This window comes from Micropterus salmoides, unplaced genomic scaffold (assembly GCF_014851395.1).
Source record: "Micropterus salmoides isolate LMB-PRFRI ecotype aquatic unplaced genomic scaffold, ASM1485139v1 Ms_hic_scaffold_22, whole genome shotgun sequence".
Classification (NCBI taxonomy): domain Eukaryota; kingdom Metazoa; phylum Chordata; class Actinopteri; order Centrarchiformes; family Centrarchidae; genus Micropterus; species Micropterus salmoides.
In genome coordinates this window covers 7,484,244-7,511,015 of record NW_024041373.1, presented here as the reverse complement: position 1 = coordinate 7,511,015, position 26,772 = coordinate 7,484,244, and the positions used below count along the sequence as shown (strand labels likewise).

At 39.3% G+C, this 26,772-nt stretch overlaps 1 protein-coding gene across 1 annotated transcript in view; it reads left to right on the top strand.

Annotated features, from left to right (window-relative positions):
• The first annotated feature begins 24,278 nt into the window (after positions 1-24,278).
• The window catches only part of opn3 (opsin 3), a 32,002-nt gene continuing 29,508 nt past the window's right edge, over positions 24,279-26,772 (top strand). The window contains exons 1-2 of the mRNA XM_038737015.1: positions 24,279-24,449; positions 24,857-24,959. The gene's annotated coding sequence lies outside the window, so the exon portion shown is untranslated. The remainder of the gene's footprint in view (positions 24,450-24,856; positions 24,960-26,772) is intronic.

Sequence of the window (26,772 nt, the reverse complement as noted above, 5' to 3'; positions counted from 1 at the left end):
CAGACACGTCGAGTTTGGTTACAATAGCTCAAGCCAATTTTGATTTACGGGAATTTATGTAAAATTGCATGTAAAGACACAAAAGTAAAAATTTATGGAAACAAAACAGATTGACGTATCAAAATTCTTTTGATAACTTTTGATCAGCGACGTCCGTAGATGATCCTGCCAAAGTTTCAGGTCGATTGGCGAAAATAGGTTTTAGAGAAAAGAGATAAAATGTCGTATAATTTGACATTTTTAGAGTAATAGACCACTGGAGCAAAGATGCAGATGAATCCAGAGATTAAAATAATGAAATAAGATTGACTCTAAACAAAGACGTTTTCGAGATACTTGCAAAAATGCAAAGTTGATTGTTATAGCGCCACCATGAGGTCTATGAGGGCCATTTTTCTTGCCTGAGTAGTGGGTGGAATTTGCAACCTACATGCCAATTTTGGTGAGTTTTCGTCTAGCAGTTTTTGCTGCCCAAACACTTTTAGCAGAGAAAAAGAATAAAGAAGAAGAAGAATCAGAACAAAACCAATAAATGCACCATTGGTTCAATACACTCAGGGCCCGATTTACTAACATCCTGAATAAAGGGTACTAAATTGCGTGTGCATTCTAAAATATTGCACGTGCACCTGTTATGGGTGATTTACTAAGAATTATTGCATAGATGACTACAGGTGCAAACACAATGGAGGTGGCCATATTTAAATGAGGATTTATGTAGTATGTGGAAATCGTATGTACCTGCCCATCCTGCCTGAGTTTGCACCAAGTACTTGGGACAGCACACGTGAAAAACTTTTGGGAAACCCCAGCAGAAACAGCTACAGTATGCTGCAATGACCCAGACGTGACGAAATGCCATCAGATCGTGCTTCATCCAGCCAGAGGGAACAATCACAGACCGTCTCCGTGATCTCCTGTCCCTGGTTCTGTACACCCCAACGCCCCATTCCCTCTCCGATACCTACAATGGGTTGTGTCGCTATTACGACCGGCGCGCTGTGAACAGTTGGTGATCGTTCCCTCTGGCTGGATGAATTTTACGCATGATCCATTCACTACTGCAGCTGGGGGCTCTCTGCAGCGCCACGCAACTGTCTAAATTCTTCCATCTCACGGAGAAAAGAAGTCAGGTCGAAACGAAACGCTTTATTGGCATGATTGTTAATACAAATTGACAAAGCTAAAGGAAAATACAATAAAAAAAATACTTACTCTATTCATATAGTTCATCAAGTAAATAAAATAATTTTATTTCTATATTGGATAGAGAATAATATTATCTAATATTGTTCATTTCTCTACATTTTCTTTCCTCCTCACAACAATAACAGCAGCCATCTCTGTGCAACACTTGGAGGTTTGCACCTTCCTTTCAAACGTATTAAATACAGATGCTGTTGCACTCACATGAAATTGCCTTTAGGCTTGGTAGATCACATTGCGTGTAGTAAATAAATGTATTTGCATGTTACCCTCCCACTACTTTGCACAATAACATTGAAATGCCCCATATTGCATAATTATTAAGGCAAAAGTACTAAATGAACAATAGGTGCTATCTTGCACTTTTGAAAGACGTCTTCTGTGTGCACACCGTTAGTAGATCAGCTTAATTTGCTGGTGATATCAAGTTTGCACATGTTTTTACTCACGCAAACCTTTAGTAAATCTGGCCCTCAGATACTGCTACAGACATACTCGGTGTAGCTACTAACTAACGTTAGCTAAATTTGTTAGCTAATTTGTTAGCAAACTTAAAATAGATATTGCTGTGTCACTGATAGTAGTGTGTTAACTTAAGGACATTTCTCTGCCTGTGTTATTGTTACAATTCCTTTTTTGTTTCATTCAAATCTAGTATTTCTCATCACCTTTATTTAGCACTAACTAGGCAAATAATTGATGTCAAACATATATGATAAACTGCTTAATTAACGAAATGTGAAACTAGACCATTTAAGTTTTTATTAAAAATTAACTGCAAGTAAACAAGGACATAAATAAAAATCTAAATGAAATTTATGAATATAACAATAATCCATAATTGTAAAGATTACAGTTCAGTGCATCTTTCCAGTTAAAACCAGATAATGTATTGTCTTAGGTTCAACCTGCAGTCAGTTAAATTCACTGTCCTCCTGTCAGCTTTATGAGAAATAGTGCAAGGATGCTCTGAGACATCGGACTTAGCTCAAAATCTGTGCTTTCCGTTTTAATCGGCTTAATTTACAACAACCCCCACACTGCAAACAAACCATGAATTATTCATATTTTTTCCTGGGAAGAATGTGAATGTGACATGTGAGCACAGTAGGATGGAACAGTAATGTATGCTCTCTGTATCTGAGCTCTCCTTCTAAGGCAACACAAGGGAATGAAACCAAAGGCAGTGATCATGTGAGTCTTTCTAAGATCTATATATTGTCTCTTTTCAAATGTCACGCCCCAAACCCAGGGCAGCAACTGCCCATTTTGGTGCTCTCCTTTGGCCAGCAACCTATATTCACCCATACGAGGTATTTATATATTTGCTCTTTGCTGCATTTCCCCCAGACAACCCTCTGAGAATTCCTTCAATGCCATGCAGAGGGAAGGGTGTGGGAGGGTAGGGGGGCTTTGGGGGTATCTCCCCTTATAGATGTGGGTGACATCACTTACCATCTTTTCCTCTCCCGGGTCAACAACATCTCTGTCACCCTAATGAGATGACTGTACTCAGTCACCTTCTGAGATCTGATAATGAGGCCAGGTCATTGAGTTCCCCTGGGAGTGGCGTTTATTGGAGTATACTTGCCACTCCTAAGAATAGTTTATATTATTTTATAAGATTTTCATGCAAAACCATTTTTCTGTGGCATTATGTGATATTAAGTGTTACTTTTTTTCAATCAATTTATATACCGTACATGGAGTAAAGCCCATGAAAATAACATGATATCATTGGGTCCACGGTCCAAGCAGCAGATTGAAGGTTACTCCATGGTAACGTTACTTAGCATGCCTGCATTTAGAGTAAAACTGAGAGTAGAGAGAGAGAAAGTGTGCATTGATTACAGCTTCAGGGCTCGTCAGTGACTACTGAATTATCGCTAGCAATAATTTTGATAAAACATTTAAATATAATCACTTTTGTCCATCAGTGTCTAGTCTATGTATTTGCTACACAAACGTTTAACAGTCTGCTGCAAATTAGCAAGAGAATAATATGACATACCTGTAACTCTGTGTCACTGTTGTCTCTGCGTCCCCTTCGTTCAGAGACACCTTTGCTCTGTTTGTCTCATACTCCAGGATGCTTCCCACAGAAGTGGCTGTGGGCTGCACTTTTCTGGAGGTGCTTAAGTTAACATTTGTTGGGGGATTTCTGCATGGTCAGAAGTGTTTTCAGGGAAGAGCAGCACACTTGTCTCATCCAGTACAGTCCCAAACAGGTTCTGTGTCTGTCAGGCGGTCTAAAGGGGGAAGCCTACTACCATATCAGCAGAGCAATAACGCAGGCTTATGCACACAGCAGAGTACAGAGCCGGAAGATTTTGTTGAAATAAGAGGGTTTTTTTGTTCAACATGCCAGTGAACACCTATATGTGAGATAGATTTTGAATGTGTAGAATGTTTTGTACATGAGCAGAAAACTTAGTGAAACACAGGAGCTATTCAAGTCCAGGGGTTTCTAAATGAATCAAAATGAATTTATTATTGACATCAATAGGTGCCATGCAAATTTAAAGACATGACTTCAATCAATCATGCCTACATGTGTGTTGACTCACCAGGGATGATATTAAATGAGAAAAGGGACAATTATCAGGTGAGAGTGTGAAGATTTCTGGACTGTGCTAAGCCCCCAATGTTTTAACAGGCTTACAACATCCCTGCTCGGAATAACAGCAAGGAGGCTGACATGAATGTTTTTTTCTGACTTGGTTGCTCGCCTTGTAATTACGGTCTATATTATATGGCGTGAACACATACGTTCGGAGGTATAGCTGGAACACGGTTAGCTAAGCCTAGCATAAAAACAGCTTCTTCATCTGCCCAGTACTGAAATGTCTCCAGCTTTTGGCCCAGTTCAGGTTTCTAGATACTGTTGGTAAGCACAGGTACAGGTCTCTGTGCAGGCATGATAGTACCACACCTGTAAACTGTGATGACAAGACTCCAGGAAGGCACTGCACCTAGCTATTATTTCCAAGATACAGTACATAACTCCTCCTAAAAATTCAAATAGTCAGTGTGAACTCTTTAAGATACTCTTTAAGATAGCCAGTTGAAATTAGCCTGGCTTTGTCCAAATGTAAGAAAATCATTCTACCTTTAACATGTGAATTGGTAAGCAATAGAAGTGCAGGTAGGCAGCAATTGGTTTTTTTTTAACTTTGGTCTGCGCCAGGCAGTTTCTCCGTTTCCGGTCTTTATGCTAAGCTAAGCTGAGGGGCTGCTTGCTTTTGGCGGACAGACACATGAGCGGTATCAATCTTCTCATCTAACTCTTGGAAAGAAAGCGAATAAGGGTGCTTTCCAAAATGTTGCTTTAAAAGTTATATCCTTCAGCTGCTCCACTGACAGCGAACAGGGAACTAACTGATGATTCATGGGTTGTTACACAGTGATGAGCATTATTTAGGGCTTTTGATTCTCAGAAGGACATTGTAAAGCTTACAACTCTCACAAAGCAAATCTTCCCACATTGCTAGAAATTACCTTGGCTCTAGAAAGTTATTCTCCTGTTTATTATCAGTGGAGTTGCCTCTGGTCTCTTGATAACATGTTGAATTCCTGACTGTCTTATATCTACAAGAGGGATGACTCAGTCCTGAACTGTCCAAGATCATCCAGCAGTACCGGCCATTCTTCAAGTGTAGTTTGTTAAGGATATCATGAGAGCTCTACCTGCATGTATGAATTATTATAGAAAGTAGTGTGTATGAAAGTACCCAGCATTCAGGACAGAGGGCTGCATTCCTGCCGTTATGGCCTACAGCCGTCAGGATTCTGCCTTTTAAGGTAAGACCCCACTCTGTTTCTCCTTATCCCCATGCAAGCTTGATCCCTCTGTCTCCCCGGGGCTCACTGGGTGCCCCAGAGTCTCCTTTTATAAGTTGTCACCAGCCAGCCATGCGATCACATCTGCAGGAAATTTCCAGGCAGGTTCCTTTCCTACGACCGTAAAAAGAAACAGCAGCTGGTGGCCATTCCTTTTACGCTTTGTTTGGAGGAGCTTTTACACTTCAGGTTTGCACAGTTGAAATACAGCCAGGCAGTAAAGCGGAACAACACACTGCATGGAGAGAGAGAGAGTGTGTGCAAAACAAAAGATCTCCAAACTTACAATTTCAGAGTTGTGAATGAGTGTTGAAGATATTCTCATAGTGCTGTGACCTCTGTCCTGCTCTCAAAAACTGCATTGTGCTTCCACCTGAAACACACCAAGCTATGTCTGCGAAATTCATCTAATTTCCATTTGACACAGTGGGGAGTAAAGCAATATAACAGCTTATTTTTCTGCCTCTTTCACTGGATTGTCAATCATCTGTGAGGAGCTCTAACCCCCATCAACATTAAGAATGTCTTGGACAGAGTCCCAGCATGCATCAGGATCTACATGAAATGACTACCAAGAGTTTAAACCTTAACAATACAATACAATAACTCAAAGCAGAACGTCATACTTTCTTCATCAATTCTTCACTACGCTGACAGAAGAAAAACACTAAATTGAGTGAGCCCTCTATAGGAAAGTTGTGTCATAACACTGGATAACAGTGTAGAATATTATTTTTGAATTTTCACTTTCCAAGTTACCTTGAGTTTCCTTTGTTGATGGCATGACTTCTTCTACATTGTTGCACAACAACCTCATTAATCCCACACAACAACTCTTACATAACTGACCTTTCCCAGGGATCACAGGTCACAGGGTCTCCTTCTTGCATGAGCGGAAAATACCAGCAATGAAGTCTCCCAGATGCATTTCAGTGAGTTTGAAGAACATGGCATTTTGTGTGGAATATCTCAAACCAAAAGACAAATCACTGAGGTCAGTGGTAATGTCCTCTGAGGACCTGAGTGCCCATGTTTTTTTTTAAATATGTCAAATTGATGAATTATTGACAGTTTATCAGATAAGGAGCCCACACACAGAAGCACGGGTAAATACTGCTAATACCAAACACCATTACTCCCACAGCTTCACGTATGTCCTGATTTATGCATGATTATTATTATTATTATTTATTTTCATTGCACTTTGTCACATTTTGCTTTTATCAATATACCAACTTTTATTTTATTTTTTCCGATATTTGGGAATTTTTTAGAAAATCCTACATTTATACACCATTCTTTTTTTTAATGCAGAGATTGAAAATGTGCGAAAAAATAGGTGGATGCAGTGCTACTCCTCAATGATACTTTAGTACTGGGGTTGATTGTGTGCCTTTGGAGCCCTCCCCACACACGTGTCTAGCACAAGGCAAGCATTAAAAGTAATGTAGCTTTTTAAAGGCCCCTGAAAACCTTTTTGTTTTTCAATCAGCTTCTTAGCACTGTGATACAAGACACAACATTTTCTGACAAAGTAGGAATATTTTTGGTTATTTGACATGACAGATTTATACTTTTTTTTCTGTGCTCTTCTCAAAGTGGGTGGAGCTCAAATTGCCATGCACCAATTAAAATCAAAACCTAATGACAGCTAGGAGGTTATCATTTTATTTTGTCAAATCTAATCAAGCTAGACCCAAACAAGGTAGATGAAGGACTTGCTTTTTTTGCAATATCGCCTTCAAAATAAGTTCACACATGGTTCAACATTGTTATAAAACTTATCCTGCAAGTTTTGTAACAACTACCATTCCACGTCCAGATAAGATTCATTTAAAGCGCCCCCTAGTGGTTGATTTGAATGAAACTTTCAGGGTATATTTCCGACACATGTGGACACATGCCGCATTTTTGTGATGATTGGACCAACAGTTGTGGATCTTTGTCTATTTATGTCCTGCACTACGCCCCTTTACACGTTTATTGATCAATATCTTGAAAACGAAAGGAGCTATCAAATTTGGTGGCAATCGGAGCTAGGGTCTAGGAGGAGATGTAAAAAATGTGTTTTTCAGAAAATCCAAAATAGCTGAGGTTTTTTGTAGGCGGATCTCAACAAAGCCTGTTGGTATTTTGTAGAGCACATTGAGCTGGACTTGTGTGAGAAATTTTAAGTCAATCGGACTTACGGTGTAAGGGCCGTGGCCTTTCAAAGTTTGAAAAATAAAAGCCTTAATTATAGCGTCACCATGTGGCCGACTGGTTTCATATTTCCATGGAAGCTGATGCACACCATTTCCAGTTATTCCCCCAAGTTTCATGTTTCTAGCTCATTCCAGCTCACAGGAATTTGAGCCGGCGCGGCAGACAACAAATAAAAATAACTAAAACACACATAAACAATAGGGTTCTACCGCTAAGCGGTATAAACCCTAATAAAACACCAAATTTGAAAGCAAGTTTTCAGTGGCTTCTACTCTTTGACTGATTTGTGTCCAAAGGTAAGGTATTACAACTTTTAAAACATTTAAAAATATATTTGAAACCTAGATGGTATAGGACCAACACAGAATCGCCTCTGTTACTTTTTCATATGTAAAATAAAGGCAGAAATGCACATAAAAAAGCTTTGGGTTACTAAAAAAAATATCCACTTCTTTGATAACAGAGTGAGGTGTTTCACACAAATTCCCAATTCGAAAAAGAACAAGGTGAAACCTTGCTGATGCAGAGTGGCTTCAAAATATACTGATGGTGGGGCATAAATGTATTACTTACGGAAAACTCTTTTTCCCCCCAACTATAAATGAGCAGATTTATTAAGCCAGATGAATAGCAGCATTACTTTGACATTCTGCCACTTTTCCTGTTAAATATAAGAAATACGGAAATTACTATTTTAAATGTCGAAAATGGGAGCCATTAAAAAATGGGCCACATAGGGGAAGCCAATAAAATAGCCCCTGAATGAAGACGTTATTTGGTTCTCACAATAACATTTAGTTGATTTGTTAATTTAAAGGGGCTGTATGTAGTTGTTTTAATTAAATTTGTGCTATAATCCACTAAAACCAAAATGTCTATGAAGATTCTCAGTCATCCAGGTCATAGTCCGACCGAACCAAAATCCGACCGGCTCCCTGCACAACACAGACTCCACCACAAACTCTAAGCAAGGATCAAAACAAAAAAAAGTGTTATGTGCTGAAGCCCATCAGGCCAAATCGAAAAGGCATGAAGAGACCTCAACTTTTCAAAACCGACCCAGAGTTGGCTTTCATCTTATTGGCTGGATAAGCTAACTTTATTGCAAAGCATGTTTAATATATTGTGATTTTGTGTTTTAGTTAGATAACATTAGCTTGCTGGTTAACACCGAGCAGTTGCTAATGTTATCCGGTGCAAAATAGTAACAGTTGTATGGCTTTCCACATGACTTCACCTGCTAATGCTGGTACCAGTGTTATGTCAAAATAAACGGTACAAAGCAAATGTGGAACAATTTGTTTCCAAAACCAATAGAGATGCTAGCCAGGGGCAGCCAGCTAGATTAGCATGGCTCTGGTGTTGTTAGCTTCATAATGTTCAATCTCGATTTAACCTCAATCTAGATAGTAACTGTTTTCCTTGTCACCCAATAAATTTAGCTATGCTGACAGCTGACATTGCTGAGCCTCTGCGATGAAAGATCACAAATAGTCATTGAAAATCCAGCAGGCTATCTTGTAACGTTATCATGTAACGAGCATGAATTAGTTCAAGCTGATAAAAATATTACTGTAACACTGCAGTGGGAGTTTACATGAGTTTCCAGAATTTTGTGTGGGGCTGTCTCCAGTGTGTCGGTCTCTGTTTTGGCTCGCTCATTAGTTCGAGCACACGCACACACTTGGGAAGGTAGTGGTTTCAATCTGAAACCTCATTGCTAGAGGCCGCTGAAAACTACACATTGCCCCTTTGATGATCCTAATGAACAGTTTAATTTAGTAATTTATCTTATGTCCAGTTTCCCCTTTTCATCTCTGAGTTACTTCTTTTGTCTACTTTCTCATTTTATTTTGTTTGTGTCCTTGGATTGTCGTTGTTGGATAGATACTTGTAGGGAAAGTTGAAAAAAAATGATTGCAATAAAAAATATAAGTAAAAATAAAGAATCTATCATCTAATTTATCAGAACACAAAATGGCAACTAAATGTTAAGGCTAATTCTGGTCACATGCTCAAAGCTTCACAGTGGTCAGAATCAGAAAATGGTGAGCAGCACCCTCTACTGTTGTAGAATAGTTTCTGACAGCTGCCTGCTGCTAGAATCATAGATTTAACCTTATTAAGTGGATTTTTCCATTGTTGTTACAAAGCCGATCTCCAGACCACCCAGATTTGTCTCAGCACTTGAATAGAACATTCCTCGCTTATAAATGTCAAACACAATTTGGGCTGAATGTGTCCTCAGTTGTCCTGGGACCAAGATCTCCTTAGTGTAAAGAGATTAATCTGTGTCATCATAGTCAAACTTTTCTCTAGATAATCTGTCCACCATATTCAGGGAAACTACTGTGACTGCTGAATGGAAGTGTTTCAGTGATCGAAGCATGTAGATGACAAAACAGGTCAACATTTTTGTGCTTTAACCCCACGAATATAAGGGATATATTGTGTCACCTCCAGAGTTGTCCAGCTTCCATCCATCATCAGGTCAGGTTAAAGGGTCAACACAAGAGCTAACCACTGAAAGCACAGGCTGAGCTAGTTGGGTGGTTAAGTATCAGAAACTGAGCCTCATCACATGGTGTGCAGAGTAAAGATTATCACATGAGGATAAAATAATGACTTTTAGATTTGTTCGGATTTCTTGAATAAAGTGATATATATGCAATTCTGTGCAGCTGTATCAGTTTACAGCTTCTGAAAATAGTCAGTCAAAGATTACTCTAATGCTGTTTGACAAAAGTTATGTTTTACTAATTATCTGCGCTTGCACTTCCACTGAGGACATAGAGGTCATGTCTTCTGTATTATTGTATTTTAAAAAAATGTCTATGTTAAATGAAAGTGATTGAATTGCTGAAACTACATGGTTTTTATGGTGTGGTGTGAACAAAGGTTGGCATCATCTTGCCAACAGAATCTTGAACTGTTTAGCTCTGCTTAGCCTCCCTCCTATCCTTGCTATTATCACCTACTCCAAAAGTCGCCCCGTGCCAGGCCTTGCTAAAGGTTTGTGGTGATGAAGGATCGCATCAGGGCATATCTCAGTCTCTTGTGCTGCTAAAGAATTTGGAATGACAAGATTGCCTTTTTTCTTCTGCTCTCTAATGCTGCACCTTCATGTATCAGAATCCTGTGGTCAGGAAAGGTACAGGATATGCCATGAATGCCTAGTCATTTTTTAAAAGCTTCATCCTGTGTTCTACTATATTTTATACAGTCATTTTTCACTGTCACGTCACATCATGTGTAACTTTTTGATTATGGCTTGTTGTTTGGATGAGTAATGAGTGTTAGAACACAGGTAATTTAGGGCAAAATCGGAAAGATACTACAGTGGTGCTCGCCTGCTCAGTTTGATTGACAGTGAAAGGGATTTCAATGCAATAAGAAACTGAACAGAAAAATAGCCATTTAAAAATTTGCTATATTTGTGGCTTATCTTGTGTTGGATTTTAGTCAAGTGTTGGCACTGACGTTGTTTCCTAAATGTTTATTGTTTTTCTCAAAAGGCATTAAAATGCATAGATTTATACTTTAGTCTCAATTTGTTTTTCAGGGGGGCATGCCCCTGAACCCACCTAGCAGGGCTAGGACCGCAGTATTTCTAAAATCCTGACTACAGCCCTGAAGGGCAGGGAGAGGAAGAATGAAAATGACTCAACTATTTTGTGGTCTGGCCTGATCCCAAGTCCTTTGCATGCAACCTGCTAATTCGGCCGGCCGGCTAACGACCTGCTTGCGTGCCAGTCGATAATTAGCGTCCCGTCAGAAACGGTCACCAAACGTGTCACATGCCCCCAGTCACTCTATTCACGGTCGACTGCTGGGGGCCGTGCATGACCAGAGATGCCCATGAAAAAAAATAACATTGAGAAGTAACAGAAAAATGGTCATTGTTGCCTTGCTGCTGCAGACTGCAACATTTTTTGTGGCCAAATATTAATAATAAAATTATATTTAAGACAAGACAACATACCGATGCTGGTATCCTGCCATGCAGATAGTTTCAAGTTATTACCATTTACAGGTTATTACCCAATACAGTGAAAGTGAAAAATCTTTTGTTTGCAGCATTTTAAACAAAATAATTTAAAAGATGAAAATGTTGCACACAATGTGTTTGAAAAAGTCACCCAGGGTTTGTCTAGGTAAGGAACTGGTTCTCATAAACCTACATTTTTCTATCTGTATGATCGAAACCATTTGAGGCATTGACCCTAGAAAGGGTGAGGAAGATCATTTCAGTCCATTCAACTGTGATGAAGCCAGGCATCAACCATAGATCTATGGCTCTGGCTGTAGGGAGATGCCACATAGATTCTATACACCTGGAAACTGTTCAGCATGTGGTTTCATGTCATTGTCATAAATTCTTATAATACCAGGCAAACATGTCCAACCAGTTTCGTGCCAGTGTGTGACGGGACCAGAAGGTGTGTGATAAAGAGCCTTCTGCAAATTTGCATCAATCACACTGCCGTGAAACAGACTAGAAGATCGGATGTAATGTGAACTTTGAATATGTGAATTCAATGAATCGACTTTGAACTGAACCAGCTGGTATCTACTATTCACAGTACAGGAGGGTGTTCTAGCCATACACTTACATGAAGTGTTCTGTGCCTAAATACTGCTTATATTTCCTGCATTTATTCTGTGTATACTGCTTGTGTTCTTTTTCTGGGATACTCTCCAAACAAAATACATTGTATAAACCCAGTTTCTGATTTGCAGGAAGAGAGGAAAGAAAGAGCAGATTCATGTTTTGGTCCATGGAGTAAGTTTGAAATCTAATTATTACTATTTCTAAAAACATATTTTACATATTTGGTCCTGTGTGAAACTGAAAGTTGATTGTGGTCAGAAATCATATTACTCCCACATGAGGTACTGAGCTAAACAAATGCACCATAGCTATGCGTCTTCTTATTCACTGTGTTGTGTTTTTTTGTAACGTATGGAACCACTGGGTGGCACCCTGCCATTATGAAATTCTCTTTAAAGATGACAAACAGGTAATCATTTCTCTGTGATGTCATAAAATCACACAAAGCGTGTACGCCTGCACTTAATATCACAGATCATTTATATGCTCCAACACGTACTCCTCCCAATATAGGTCAGTCAGTTGCTGAATAATTGAGAAGCAAATTGAGTTGCACCAGAAGTTTGTAATCCTCCATTTCCTCTTAACAACAATTTTTTTTAATATAGAGAATGATATTTTTTTCAACTTAAAAAGGTTTTGTTGAAGCATTTTGTTCATTTACAGTTACATGAGCTTCATTCACACTTAAGGATTTTCCATAACAACAGTTGCACACTGACTCCCAGGCATTGGCTTGTGACCCCTTAAGGGTTCCCTGGGTTCTTTTTAAACAAGCAAGAGTTACTTTTACATTCAGTGTTACTCACCAAAACGTATTATGTGTCACCTTGAGATCTAACAAAAGCATTAATCGTGCATTGTTTACGCCAGCATTTGCTTGCTAGCAGTTTTCTTCTTCACTGCCTTTGTTGGAACATTGCTACACTTGTTTGTGCGTTATCTCCAACAACTCTCAATCAGAAGAATACTGTGAAACAATAGCATGCATCAGGTCGCACACTTGCTCGTGCAAGTGCTTGTACGTGTGCACAATACAAACGAAATGTGAAGCCGCAAAATATTGCTCCATAGCACTATTAGTAGTAAACATCTCCACAAGGTATCTTTAAAGCTGCACTAGAACAGCATGTCCTAAAACGTTCGGCTTGTGAGCAGTCAAAATGAAGTGATAACCATGTGTAGGCACTTATACCAGGTTTGGGCCTTAGTGTCAGCATGAATTGTAAGCAGTTCAACAAAAGAAGATGATTTGTTTTCCTTCCTTAAATTATTTATTTATTATTTGATAGATTTGACAGACCTCTGGGATGTCTTGACACCCCCAGGTTGGGAACCACTGATGTAGGAAAGGTCTATGAACAAATGTCAAATCAGAACAGTGGTTGCAACAGAAATGAAAGTTACATCGTTACTATCTTAGACACTAGACTCCCTGTTTGTCCTGAAGGAAACTGATCGGTTATCTTGTAAACCCTAAGGAAGAGACTAAACATAAACATCAGATCTGTCTCCGTAATCCCTCAGGGGCGGATGATGATTACACGCTGAAGTCAACAAAATTCTCACCAGGGTGCTTTCCATAGTGTTTCATTCCATAGTGTTTCATCAAATTACTTCAAACATGCCTGTGACTTCACTTTCAAATCTAAGTGTATATATAATTTTAAACTGTTCAAGTTCAGCACCATTTTATCATGACCTGCACCCTGTGTCTGTATTAAGAAGGGCCCATAGCTGGCACTAATACAGGAAATTATGAGGGAATATTTCAGCAGCTTAGTCCTTGCATGCTACCTGATCCATTAAAGCCCTAAAATGATCTGATCCAAGTCAGCTTTCCTAATTTACATAAACTTTATTAGAAGAGTTTAACAACTCAGAAAGTGGAGCAGTCACAATACAGCCGCCATATGACTGGAATCTCATTGGTGAACACTGAAAAATAATGTTTTTGAAATCTCTTCTATAATCTCACATGAAAATCTTTTTCTTTTCATATAAGACCAATTGAGCTGACTTAGCAAGCCATGTGGAAAGTTTTTGTTTGGTCTTAACTGGTCACAGTTGAGTTTCCGACCTGGCCAATGCAGCAAGTGTATGTGTTTTTGTATGCCTATACAGTGTGCTAATACTGCCCAGCATGCATTTGTACTATTCTCATGTGCCTATTTGAACACTGTATGTATCAGAGAAACCAAGCTTATCTTTAGCATATCACATTCAAAATGTCTTTTGACTGACTTGACTTTCTGTCAGATAATTTGTATATCCACAAGCTGAGCAGCTTGCTTCAAGATAACAAAATCCAGGAAAGCAGTTTTATTGTTTAGTTAAGTTAAGAATAAAAAGTTATGCATATTTCTCAGACTTTAAAAAGTGGTTGAAAATCTAAGGGAGTTAATACACTGCAGTGAGAAGACCTTCCTGGGAAATAGTCACGTTTATCATTTTTGACTGTGACATAGTATTGATTATTTAACCTCATGTGCCATCTAGTGTTCAAATCAACATGGTGCAGTACAAGACATTCATTCAGACAAAATGTATGAATTAATAACTAATGATGTCATTTTCTGTGCATGTTGACACAACTTCCATTCTTCACTGCATATCCTTTATTAAACACCCTATCATCATAAGATCTTGGCAATTTAGGCAGAGTGGTTTGTTCAACCCTGTTTGTATTTGGGAGCCAGCAAATACATGTAAATCATGTAAACAAAGTAGCATGTTTAAAATGAGATACAGGACGGCTGGAAGGGTGCTTGTGTTGTACAGTGTGTTGGCTCTGCACTCCTTTGTGACTTTTCATGACAACAGCAACTTGCCGTGTGGCCGACGTGATAGGGATTAAAGTCAGGTGTCCGGTGACTGACTGTCTGCTGGTGCCTTGCATACAAACAGCCATTGATCAATAATGACACAGCAAAGGTTACGCGGGTGGGGGAAGTTAGAGAGAATGCAGCGTTGGATAAAATAATGGGACTTTGATGTGTGTGTGTCTGTCTTTCTCCATTAATGTCCATTCATCGGGATTTGTGTTCGTACATAATTATGTTACTTTACAAAAATATATACATCATAAAATATGTGCATGCTTTGTATATGAACATACACTGTTTTTTTTTTCACATAACATAGTAGTACAGGTACAATATAGCACAGAGGTTAATGTGCAACATCTCAAATGAGTCATTGATGGTCAGCGATGTTCCACTCAAAAGAATATTAAACCAGATGCAACTAAGATGAAGCCATTCTGTCAGCAGTTATTTAATTCATATTCTGATTCTGTATATATAATATAATAATATCTAGAGTACAGCAATATAAAGGCTATAATCTGGTTTTTGTACATTGTTTTTTTACACAAGCTCTTATTACTGTACATTATGCAAGAACTATTACATCGCATCCTGATTGTAATCAAGCGAATGGTTCATCCATTTAAGATTTATATGATCACAGCTGATGGACTAATTTGTAACATTAGAAATGACAGCGATAACAGACCTAATACAAACAAAAAACATTGCATGTGATGCTAGTTATATATATATATATATAGTATTGTTCAGTAGATTATAGAGATGAGAAAGAGAACTTTTTTTGCAAATTGTGTCAAACTTGGACAACCTTTTTCTCTCCACCATTGATACTTTATAGTTCACTGAGTGGTATTTGCTGAATTTGTCTGTAGATCTTCTGCCAAAACATGATTTAACTTTGAATCTACGATCATCATCCAATCTGTGGGACGCAATATCCATGTACCGACCAGATCAGCTTGAATAATCTAGGAATCGTGTGAAACAGATGTGTCTTGAACCAAAAGGGAAGAATTGTTTACTTAACATCCTTGAATATGTAATGACATTTTAAATCATATCCATATTACTGGACTTGAGCATTGCACATTTTAAATTTCTTAATTCAAACAGTCATACTCTAGTTGAAAATAGTCATGACCTTCTGTGAGTGGTGGGTATTTATAAATGCATATAGGTGCCTACGATTAAATGTTTTACTGCATGGCTTCACCCTATGCTATCTCAGACAGCTGTGGCATTATCTGTATTCCCTTAGCACCACTTTGTTAAAGGTCATCAGACTATAACCATTTTGCAGTAGAATGGGGAGGTAATATCATTAACCATGTGGCTAAATTCAATTGAATGCTTTTTAAAAGGCTGGCAGGAAGAGGGAGACAGCACGTTAAACCCCCATCACTCCAAGGTCATCCATCAACCTGTGTATCCATAGCAACAATGAGACTTTGGTAAGAGGTTACACCCTCCAGTTCAGCTCCCAGTTCCCACCTCCTCTGCTGTCCCATGATGACATTAGTATCATAAATCACCTAGTTTCAGAAGTGTACAAGGTAATGTGTCGTTGCCCATCTTGGAATCCTCTAATGATGCTTTCATCAGAGAGAGACTATGTACCTTAAAAGGGGAATACAAGTATTTTTCAACCTAATGCTTATTCTCGTACTTTTGTCCGTTCTGACTGGGTCTGGGTCATGCTAACTTTGCACTTGCCATTTCTGATGTAGAGACTTGGGAGCCTTAATTCTAGCAAAGCATTGTATATCGAGGCAAGCAGCAATTCTCTTAAAAATCTTTCCAAATAAACTTAATTTAACACACACAATACAAGCGCTTGTCTCCAAGTACAACCTAAAGTAAATCCAGAAATTATCCCCCTTGATTAGCAGTTGTATATTGTATTAAATGTTTGTAATTACTGCATATGGAATGGCTGTTTGCTAGTTGGCTTACCAAGTTAACAGTTTGGTTAGCTAGCAGCCGGTTTGAATGGATGTGCATCCCTTTAAAATATAGTGTCCACTTTCTATGTACCCTTTTAGTCTTGCTCAGTGACATCAGTCAAGTGAAATTATTAAGTTAAAGCTCATTTGGAACGCTTTACGAAGCTTACATTGCTTGCCCTGAGAGAGTTGCCCAGATTATTACAGAATAAGGTTGAAAAATACATAATACCTTTGAATACTTCTGAATTCCCTGATGATGCTGAACAAAAAGCTGTCTCTCTGCACACAGCAAGCAAACACAGCACAGCATGCTGAATATCTTCCCTGGATGCACATTTTGACAGTCATCCAGCTTTGCCCGGTAGCTTAGATTTTTATCACCGACAGGTGGGAATGGCAGAAATAAAGATATTTGTCTGAACCGGTGAATCTCTGCTGTCACATAGTGACCAGCTGCCTCCCGTAGGAAAAACACTTTCAAAGGGGGTCCCTCGGTACTAGCCTGAGGGGAGAGCTGTTTGAAGTTGGATTTTATGAAGAAATGTCAGCCTTTGGAAAGCACTGATCTGGCCTGAGTATGATGATAAATACGTTTCACTTACTTCAGTCAAGACTCTCTTTTCTCTCATCCAACCTATCATTTGTAGTTAATTTGCAACTAACAGATGCATTATCCAAACAGACCCAAATATTCTGAAGCACACTGAGATGACCTGAGAGGAATAATTAAAAAAACAAGACTAATTGATTAATTTAGTCTTCAACCCCCTTAATCCTCAGAGACGTAAACAGAGGCAGCAGCTTTAATACATTATCATCATGAGGTCTGCTTAAGTGAATTCTAATCCCGCCCAGCCTCCTTTTGAGAAAATATCAATGAATGAATTAAATTAATGCTTAGTTGCCTGTGAAATACCTGGGGGGTTCAAATATGACAGACTGTAATTTCATGCTAAGCAATCCCCATGAGTACCTGCCCCTCAGTGAGCAGGATTTGTATTTTTACCAGTCACTGACTACTCAGCGTTTGTCTACCTGCCTCTCCACATACACGTTTTCGTTTGATGAATTACAGATGCTTTGTTGCTAACTTTAATCTTCTTTAATCTTTTAGAGGCAGAGTAGCATGGAGCTAATGGTATTTTCAAAGTGTTCTCCTGGAGAGCTGTCAGGGATTTGAGAGAGAGGCTGCACCTGAGGGATGCGATGGCAGAAACATGAGCAACGAATTATCTAAACTGCATTTGAACAACCACAACAAATCCCCATCTATCCACCTGAGGTTCAGCTTCTACTTCAACTTCAGCTCCGTGGCAGCGAAAATAACGAGAGATGACAGACTGCACCACCCTCTGGGACAAGTTGAGGCAGTGAGATATATCTCCTGCCCGAATGAGGGTACATCACTGCTCTGTGGCACTATGACGCATCAGAGATGACCTCCTGAGCCATTTGAACCCGGGCTGCACTCTCAAATGGCTCGGGCACTTTATGGTGGCAGTTAGGGTGATTTACAGACCTCGGATAAATAAAGGACAGAAACATGTCTGCTGCCTGCGGCGCCATCAACAGCCTGTCAGCTGAGCTCTAAATCCAGCACAGTGGACGGGAGCTTACCAGGAAATACATGTAGGAAGCCATGATGTTTGTTGTGTGTCAGGCTGTGCTGTCATAAATCAGCCCATGACAGGTGACACCATTCTCTATTCCTGACCAAACATGTCTTCAAAGTGTCATTCAATACTACTCTTGCATAGGAAAAGCACAGATGCTTATATATAGTTAGTATGTATTATACCTAAATTGTATCTGCTTAGGCTAAACTACACTTGCTGGCCCAACTGGCTTTATAGGCAGTTTCATATGAACGCAGAGGTCCGCTGAGTTTTCTAGCCGCTGTTCCTCTTTATCTAATTCCACTGGTCTTATACAACGTCAACAAAACCTGCGTAGTAGAAGTTATCAGTGCAGCGGGAGCAGCTTCAGTCCTCTGGATGTGTTCAGGCACAGTATTTGCAGCGCTTACAGCTCAACAGAACCCAGAACCACCCTCTTCGTTACCTGCACTTAATGTAGTGCCCCCAAATAAGCTGTCACTCTTTAGTTTACTTCAGTCTATATCTGCAATGTGTACAAGCAAAAGGCCTCTCCTTGCCAGTCATCGAAGCACACATATCATAGAACCCAGCCGTCATCACTGAGCAGAAGACAGCCGTCGACTATAGGCTTTACACGACTGCCAAGCATGCAACTTCCATGTCAAATTTTAAAGCCAGAGAGGAAGACGGACCTCAGATATCACACAAATAACATGAAGTCTGGTGGCTGTATCTGTTACAGCCATTGTTAAGATGCTTAAAAAGCTCTGCTGGAGGTGGCAATCAATGCTAAATCCCAGACTCTCACAGCAGGAAAACACACAAACAAATTAAATTTCTGGCTCCCATGGTGACCACCACTCTAACTGTCCTCCCTTGCATGTCCCTTGTTTTTGTACTTTCAGACCATTGGCTAAAGCCATTTGCATGTTTTCGTTTTCTGAATGTTAAATTTATCTGAAATGAATACATATATACCAAGGTTTCTTAAGGACCACATTTGCCGTCAACAATATTTCAGTTGCCAGTGGAAAAGTGAAAAAATTAATTAATTGACTGGAATGCAATGAACTGGCTTGAGTTATGACAGTCTGTCATTTCCCTGTTATTTTCCCTGTTATTGTAAGTGTTATTTTCAACTGTCAAACTCACTCTCCCACACACGCACAGATATTGCAATGGCTCAGTATTTCATCTGTGAAATATAGTATTCCCATGCATTATGACAGTTCAATCTGTATTAAAGTTTTATGGTGCCAAACTGATTTACACTTCCATATTATTAATGCTAAAAATGTAACAGATGTTAACTCTTTCAATCCCAAGGCAAGAGATTTTTTCTTTTTTATTTGCTTTTTCCTTTAAAAATGAAGATGAAGAAATATTTGACATGAATTATTAACATATTATTTAATTTTACTCAGGATCTACTCAATTCAAAACATGCCGCTAATCTTTCTCACACCCCCCAGAATGTGAAACAAAGCAACAGAAACCAAATTTAAAAGGCAACTATTTAGATAACTCCTTGCAGATTTTTCCCCAATTAAAACAGTTTGACATTTTGGAAATACGCTTATTCACTTTCAACATGCCTTTCGCCCGATGTCAGCTGGGATTGGCTCCAGCCCCCCGCGACCCTGTACGCAGGATAAGCGGTTGACGATGGATGGATGGACGGCTTATTCACTTTCTATATGAAGCTGGAGCCAGGAGACAATTATCTGCAGGAATTGGTCACTTTTATGCATACATCACTTATTCCATCACCAAAAACACTCATACAACTGACTCAAACTTAATTTTATCTGTTCCAGCTCACTCATCAAACTCTCTCTCTACTTTTACTCTGACTACTCCTGTTGCCATAAGTGATCTAATTGTGAAGTCAAATTCTACATCCTGCCAACTCGATCCTACACCTACTGTTTTGCTTAAGATGTGTGTCCTCGAGGTTGCACCATTCATAACGCATATGATAAACTATAGTTTAGCTTCTGCCATTGTCCCAGCAGAATTAAAAACAGCTGCAGTGACCCCCATTCTTAAGAAACCTGGCCTTGATCATCTAAACATGGACAATTACAGACCAATATCCAATTTAATATTTCTAAGCAAAATCCTTGAAAAGGTTGTTGCTTCGCAACTACGATCTTATTTGGATATAAATGGTCTTTTTGAACCTTTTCAGTCAGGTTTTCGCCCATCTCACAGCACTGAAACTGCTCTTCTGTGTGTGGTTAACGACATTCTTTTGTCCCTGGATTCAGGGTTGATAAACAGCTTGATGCTCCTTGATTTAAGCGCTGCTTTTGACACAGTCTGCCATGAACTAATTATTTCTCGGCTTTCTGATATCGGCATCACTGGTTCCACTCCTTCCTGGCTTATTTCCTATATCAGCGACAGAAAGTGTTATATCAGCATACAAGGTCATAATTCTGCCATTATTTCACTTACACAGGGTGTTCCTCAAGGTTCAGTTCTTGGTCCACTATTGTTCATCATCTACATACACTCACTTGGTAACATCATACACAGGCATGGACTTCAATTCCATTGCTATGCTGATGACATCCAAATTTATTTCACCACCAGCTCCGATAGGCCATCCCTACCTGATTCACTCACTGCATGTATCAGGGACATCAAGCATTGGATGTCCCTGAACTTCCTCAAATTAAATGATTAATCACATCACATCTGGATTATTGCAATGCTTTATTTCTTGGTCTTCCCAAAAAACTTATTGCAAGATTACAGTACGTTCAAAACTCAGCAGCAAGAGTTCTCACCTCCACCAGGTGTTCTGCTCACATTAGTCCGGTGCTTCATGACCTTCACTGGCTACCCGTGGCATCACGTATCCACTTTAAGGTATTGCTTCTAACATTTAAGGCATTAAATGGTCTTGCACCCCCATATTTGTCTGATCTACTTTTCACCTACTGCCCTGCACGGTCTCTCAGATCAACTGAACTTTATTGTCCATCCCTCGTTTCCGGTTGTCTACAGTAGGTGGAAGGTCATTTAGTGTTAATGCTCCAAAATTATGGAATTCACTGCCCCTTTCACTTTGAAATATTTCATCTGTGGCTACATTCAACACACAGTTAAAAACATATCTATTTAACATGTACTTCGTTTAAATGTGACTTTATGTATCCTATGTGATTATAAGTTGTGTGTTAGTGTGTAAATGTAATGTAAAGCGACCTTGAGCTCTGGAAAGGCGCTATATAAATAAAACTTCTTCTTCTTCTTCTTCTTCTTCTTCTTCTTCATACATTTTGACATTTACTTACAGCATGTACAATTTACCATCAAGTAAGGCAAGTCTGTGAGTAAAGCTGTTAAGCAAATATAAGCAAAAGACTGGAAAGCTCCCAGAGGGGTGAATAAGCGTATCCTTTTTTATGAGGTTGTGGAAATTACAAAGGCACTTGTTTGTTTTCAGTCCATAATCCGGCTTTTCAAATTTGTGTTGCCATGTAATGTTCTATACACAGCAGAGGATTTGAGTGCTCGGGAGAGATACAAGCAGTGAATTACAATGACGATGATTCTGTTGCCTCTCACTCATCAAAAAATAGCCATCAAGAATTCCATTAGAAACAGGCATCTTTTAGAAGAACTTTTAGAGGCATGAAAGTTTTGAAAAATGATGAAAAATTTGAATTCTGCATCAGATAGTATGCAAGCTTATCATTCATTTTGCTTCCTTTGTCTGTGCCAGATGATTTTCTACCGAGGACTATTGGTTAAAATGATGAAGACACGACGAAAGAAGGTAAAGGTGCTTAAAACAAGAGAGCGGTGTTCCAGTCCACTTTAAAGACTGAAACAACCCCTTTAAGGCTGTCAACAGCTTGCCTGGAGAACTGCAGAGGAGGAGATAAGATCTTTTAATCAGCGCTAGGCTGATTCCACTCTGTTGGGGATTAAGCCGAACACAAGCAATTCGTGAGTGATGGGTTCAAGGACAAGGGTTCCTACAGCTTTGAGGAACAGTAAGTGGGACTGACTGGCAGTTCAAGGACCATACAGCTCCATAGGACAGAGAATACAGCATTGAGACTTCCCTGAAACCATAAAGGTTGAGGTAAAGGTTAAAGCTACAAAGACTTTAAAACTTGCCTGCAGGTAGCAAAATCATGTTGTTGTTGTTGACTTTCATACTTAAACACTTCCAACATCATTCATCTTGGTAAACTGTCGAGTTTGACATCGCATCTAGCCTGCGGCTGTGGTGCTTCAAGCAAGTTTTCGCAGACGCTGCAGGAGATGATGGCAAACACAGTGACAATGTTAACCTGCCTGTTGTATGTTTTATTACTTATTTCTGTTGTTTGCGATGTACAGTACATGGCTTCACTATTAATGAAAAAGCCACATTTGGGGAAATTTAGGGATTTACAGAAAGATACATAGGTGTACGGATTCAATTGCACATGTTATCTAATTAATTTTCACCATACCTTTATGCTTTATTTCTCAGCATGTGATTATCAACGTCTGCTACAAATGAAAAAAATATCTCTAAAACGGGCTGATAATAAATAATAATTCCAAAAATGTTGTCTTTAAGACAAAACTGCAATACTGGATATTGCTGCTTTAAAATGGATATATAACAGGGTGACAAATGGTGAACATTTTCAGTGAGCATTGCAACTGTGTCAGCATGAAAAAACCCTTCTCTCCTGCAGTCAGGCAGGTAAAATTTGTCACAGTGCAACGAGTCCTTTCCACCTGTGAACATTCCTGTTTTTACCATTCTCCTGAGCCACAGGGTGGTTGAAAATACATACAGTACATTGAGCCATTGCAGCATAATTAGATATGCATTGTGGGAGCAGCCATGGTCATCCTATAATAACATTTAGTGCATACACAGTTCATGTATCAGCAGGTCCTCTCCTCCTCCTTTCTCCCCAAAGCAGGCTGAAGTTGCTCCAAGCCTTTGGCTACAGTCAGAGTGAATCTGTGAAGGGAACATCGTTCCAAAATCTAAACAATGTTTTTTCATGACCATCTTGCTACGCTGCTAAGCTTATCAGTATTTTTCCATTGGGTTAATGGGTTTAGCATGCAAGATTCACCTGCCTATGATTCACCTGCCTATGACAAGTGTTGGAGGAGTGCAACATATTATACTATAAATTAGAGAAAATTGGAGAAATTACCATGCATACTGTAAAAGGTGTCAGTGACAAACCCACAGAGAATTACTGTCCAACCCTGATGTTTCCCTCAGCTCAATGAACTGTTTTTTTAGCTTGCAGGCAAACATCAGATGAAGATAAAACAGAATGACATTGGTTCTTACTTAGTATTTTAAAATTCAACTGTTGCATTATTCTTTGGAAATAATGAATTACAAATGGACAACTATAAAATAATTAACTGGATAAATGCCACCAGTGAAAACAGTATAACTCTAGCAATGCTTGAGCAGAAATGCACACAGGTGGCCAGGCACCTTGAGCAAACAATGTAAGTAAAAATGAATGTTTCAGTTGGGCTGCAGCAGGGACGCACAACATCCTCAGGGCACACAGAGCTGTTGTTTGTCAATTCACCAATTCTCAAGTAGGTTGCTGGTGGAGAAGTGTTCCGTATTGATCTAAAGGCACTATGGCCATCCGCTACAAGTGCCATGGCAGTGCATGCACAGGCTGGAAGCATCAGCATCACCTTGTTTACTGCCTGCATCTTTGTCTCCCTCATGTCCATAAAAGCACATGCAATCACTCAGACTCAGACACATTCAAACATTACTCTAGTTATCTTATCTACATCTAGACTAGACAGACCAAATTACCTCTTGCACCAGGAACTGTGCACTGCCTTGATCTCATTCAAATACAAACATAAAACTGTAGTTTAGATGCCAAAAATAACTTAACCTTAACTCACCATGGATCTTGTTTGTGCAGAAAGATTGGGCTGCAATGGGCAAAGACATCATAAACAATGTACTGCAGACAGGTGATGTGTGTGTGTGTGTGTGTGTGTGTGTGTGTATGTGTGCGTAGACTCAGAAGTGTGAAGCAGGCAGCTGCAGCAGGATTCTCCCTCTCATTTGTCTCAGCAGTGTCCTCTTGTGCTTATGCCGATCACCACCTCCACTAGAGTGTGATGAAGGAGGAGGATCATGGGAGCAGAAAAGGGTGGGAAAGAAATCAAAGCCAAGGCGGCAAATGAGAAGGTAAAAAGACACAGGACTTTCACCCAGGAAATCACTGTTCATTTCCTGTGTAAAACCAACAGTCAATATTAACTTGTTTTTAACTGAAGTTACGTAAGGAACTTACTTATTTTATACTTGTTTTAACCCAAACCATGATCTTTTCCTAAACCTAACCAAGTAGTTTTAGTGCCTAAACTGTGACCGTTTCACATTGTATTGCTAACTTGACCATGGAGCCTTGCATGTGCAGAAGTGATACTAGGGGGTACTTACAGCATAATCGTTTGAAGCGTACGGCAACTGACCAAAATGTTGGTCAGTTTGGAGTGAGAATGCGTTGTCCATTCTCACATAGCACTGGGCTTTAATACAGCAGTAGTAGCAGCATTATGGTTCTACTCAGACAAACTGTAAATGTTTTGCAGCCTGGCATCAGGATAATGAATGGGGTCCATCCAATAAATAGACTGTCTGATCAGAACAAACCATTTGAGAGAAGAAGCTCTTATTGATGATACGTAAACAAAGGTAAGGTGTTTTCCCAAAGAATTTATCATAATTATAGCCAAATCCTTAATTATCCAGCATGAATGTAATGGTTTTGCAGATGTTGATGCTTTATTGATTTGTCTGTGAACTCACAGTTCATATATCGATTCAGTTGCACATTGACCCTGACGTCAGACTACAAGTAGCTGTTATGTTTAAAGACTGCATTTTCATGTTTTGTGCTCCTGTTCCCTGACTCTGTCATTGAGATGCAGGTTCAGAAACATATAAATGTAGCTAGCACATTTTCATGATGGGAGCATATACCTGGTCTTGCCCATGAGCTTCATACAATATTAAGACAAAACACTTATAGACTGATATATTGTATGCAATTTTAACACAGTAAACCATAACTACTTTTACGTCAAGCTGTGCCCAAAATCAGTTATTTACTGCACTTATTAGTTTACTCTACAGTGAGCATTAAATTGATACACTATATTGTCAAATGTACTGGGACACCCCTCCGAGTTATTGAATTCAGGTATTCCAATTACTTCCATGGCCACAGATGTATAAAATCAAGCATCTAGGCATGCAGACTGCTTCTACAAACGTTTGTGCTCTCAAGAGCTCAGTGAATTCAAGTGTGGTACCGTGATAGGTTGCCACCTGTTCAAGTCCATTCATGAAATTTCCTCACAACTAAATATTCCACTGTCAGCTGTTAGTGATATTATCAGAATCAGAATCAGAATAAGAATGAGTTTTATTGCCAGGTATGTGTACACATACGAGCAATTTGTTACTTATACAATAATACCATAACACACTAATAAAATAATAATAAAATAAAATCAGTGTGCAAAGTGTAGGATACAGTGGTGTAAAGCACACCGCCACTGGACACTGGAGCAGTGGAGACGTGGTCTCTGGAGTGACAAATCAAGCTTCTCTGTCTGGCAGTCTGGGTTTGGCAGTTGCCAGGAGAACGGTACTTGCCTGACTGCACTGTGCATTGTGTGTGTAAAGTTTAGTGAGGTATGGTATGGTGTGGGGTTGTTTTTCAGAGGTCGGGCTTGGTCCCATAGTTCCAGTGAAAGGAACTGTTAATGCTTCAGCATACCAAGACATTTTGGACAATTACATGCTCCTAAATTTGTGGAAACAGTTTGGGGATGGACCCTTCCTGTTCCAACATGACTGCGCAACAGTGCACAAAGCAAGGTCCATAAAGACATAGATGAGCAAGTTTGACTGGCCTGCACAGTGTCCTGACCTCAACCCGACAGAACACCTTTGGGATGAATTAGAGTGGAGATTGTGAGCAAGGCCTTCTCGTCCAACATCTGTGTCAAAAATTCCCTTGAACACACTCCTAAACCTTGTGGATAAAGAATGGTATGTCATTAACCTTCATATGCATGTAAAGGCAGACGTCCCAAAATGTGTATTTTGGACACTTCATCAATCATCATCATTTTGCATCATCAGAGATGAATCGAACCACCTGCCTCAACCACATAAATGATTTTAAGAACTGTTAAGCATCAGGCTTTGGGGCTATTTTTCATGTTACTTGAAGAACAAAACAAGCAAATGCACTTGCAGATATTGTAATACATATTGTATGACATGTTTGGGTTAGAAAAGCAAGTAGTGCAAGCATCAACAGAGCAGAGCTGATGGAAATTTACAAGCTTCTTTGGAAGCTACTACCACTTCTTTTCGTTTCCATGTTGTGTGCATTGTGCATTAGCCGTGCACACATGTTTTTAAAAGAGAAAAATGGAATGTCTCTAAGTCCTCCCACCAAGTCTTCTTATTTTCACCAATTCCTTTTTGAAAT